The sequence below is a fragment of the Nematolebias whitei genome, chromosome 7, assembly GCF_014905685.2.
Source record: "Nematolebias whitei isolate Nwh7 chromosome 7, NemWhi1, whole genome shotgun sequence".
NCBI lineage: Eukaryota > Metazoa > Chordata > Actinopteri > Cyprinodontiformes > Rivulidae > Nematolebias > Nematolebias whitei.
In genome coordinates this window covers 6,254,040-6,256,707 of record NC_056504.1, presented here as the reverse complement: position 1 = coordinate 6,256,707, position 2,668 = coordinate 6,254,040, and positions in this window count along the sequence as shown.

Sequence of the window (2,668 nt, the reverse complement as noted above, 5' to 3'; positions counted from 1 at the left end):
AAACGTCGCTGGAGTGCTTCTGTGAAACAAGGACAAGGCCTAATGAGAAGACGGCAGAAGACTCCTACTGCCACCAAAAGAAAGCTGCATTAAAAAAAAAAAACCACCACGAGTCTGCCTTAAATTATGGCTTCATGACTCTGATGAATCACAGGTGCCATGTGCACTCTGTGAGATGTGGGACCAGCTATCCAACTTTCAGAACTGCTGCACCAATTCAGCTCAGTTCAGTTTATTCAAACTCTTCTGTAGTAACAGTTAATGAAGGACGTCATTAAAAGTGTCTGCACCGAGAGCATCATATTTAGTGCTAACTGCCTTCCTAAGGAGTTTTATTGAATAATATAGTGGATAAGTCACAAAATACCCATGATATAAATTAAATACAATTATAAGTATATTTCAATTATAGGGTAATAAATAAATAAATAAATTACACATATAACATTATTTATACCATATATGAAGCATTTAATTGTATTTTGTTATATCTCACCTTGCACCCCTGCTGCTGGTCCACGGAAATATAGTTTTGCATAAAACCAGTGCTTGGTGCAAAAATGGTTGGAGATATTAATTGATATCAGTATAAAAGTAAAAAAACAATAATTTAATTTGTTTATTTAAGAAAAAAAACTAAAGGTTATTGAAAAAATTATTGCATTAATAAAGTATTTTTTATTTGCTAGATTCTGCCCTGGATTTTACTTAACTATTAATCCAATTGGGGGAAAACAAAAAAAGCACTTGGTCATAAATATTAATTCACACTTAGCAGTATGATGATAATTTTTCAGCTAAAAAACGTCAAAAGGTGCTGTAAAGAGAAAATATTGCTCTTACGAGGTGGCTGAGGGGTTTAAGAGAAGGAAGTGATATTTCTGATGAGGGAATGGATAAACAGGGCGAGCAGATGGAAGATGAACTGGGCCATTTAGGAGAACATATTCTACTTCAAAAAGAAATGAAAACTTTTTATAAACTGCTGCTGTTTGTTTATATATTGTTTCAATATAAATACTTTTGGAAACAAAAGGAAATGATGCACCTTGTTGTCTTCAGCTGTGTGCGGTACTGGAGGGAGAGTGTGCATGTTGCTGCTGTTTATTCATAACTTCCTGTATTTTAGTCGTGCTGACAGTGAATCTGGATGTAGAACACGATTCCTGTATAGTTCTTGCTTTTCATTAGAGCCCTCGCTGATTAATGTATGTTGAAGCATTCAGGAGTCCATGTGGACGTGTAGAAAAACGCACGGATGTATGCTGTATGTCCAGAATAATCAGACTTGATGATGCAGCCTCATATGATTTTCCAGTCCATGCTTCCATCCCTCCATGTGCAGCAACATAAATAAATAATTTAAAAATTTCAGATGAGGAAAAAATAAATGCTGTGTTTCAACTTCAATAACTACAAACTAGTTACAGTTACAATAATTATGACAGCTGAAGTTAAACATTCAGTGTTACCTTCACAGAAGCTTTAGAATTTACTCAAAAGGGTTCAAGAATAACGTTTAATTCGGGTGTTTTTAGGCATTTCAGGGGCGACAGTTATATTTACCGGTAACATCAAATAGCAGATGTAAATATAACATTGACCGTATTAGTTCTGTCAACCGGCGAAGGCTCTGTTGTTCGTTGTCAGGGTGAACCAGTCAGTTGGAGCATTTGTTACTCACACAAAAACAGAGAGATGTTTCAGATTAAGATATCCTTTTAATGTCGCTCGCACCACATGTGGTACATGTGGTGGAACAAAATTATGTACACAGGGTTACATCCAACAATAAAATGTAAACGAAAAACAGTAATAAGATCTAAGATATGAACTAAGAAAAACATCAACCATATATATACAGTACACATAATATAATATAATATACACTAAGCACTAATGGCATAAAAACATTACGTCGAACAGCAGCACGAACATGAGTCTGTGTGAGCAGATGAGCACGCATGAACACAGCAACATGAAACAGATCAGCAGCAACATGAAACAGATCAGCAGCAGCATGAAACAGATCAGCAACAGCATGAAACAGATCAGCAGCAACATGAAACAGATCAGGAGCAGCATGAAACGGATCAGCAGCAGCATGAAACAGATCAGCAGCAGCATGAAATGGATCAGCAGCAGCATGAAACAGATCAGCAGCAGCATGAAACAGATCAGCAGCAGCATGAAACAGATCAGCAGCAACATGATGGGATTTTTTCAGTGATTATTCTGTTTAGATATTCATGAGTCTAACAGCTTCAGGGTAGAAGCTGTTCCTCAGTCTAGTGGTTCTACACTTAATGCTCCTCAACCTCCTTCCTAAGGGGAGCGGGACAAAATGTGTGTGCTGGGTGAGTGAGGTCCTTCATGATGCAGGTGACCCTCTTCCTGCATCTGGAGGTGTAGATGTCTGTGATGGTGGGGAGACTGACTCCAACATCTTCTGTGCAGCCTTCACCACTCTCTGCAAAGCTTTTCTTTCTGCAGCTGTGCAGCCTCCATGCCACACGTTGATGTTGGAGCACAGGATGCTTTCCACTGCACACCTGTAGAAGGAGGTGAGGACTGAGCTTCCCAGACCAGCTCGTCTCAGCCGTCTGAGGAAGTAGAGTCTCTGATGAGCTTTCTTCATCAGGCTGGTGGTGTTGTTGCTCCAGCTGAG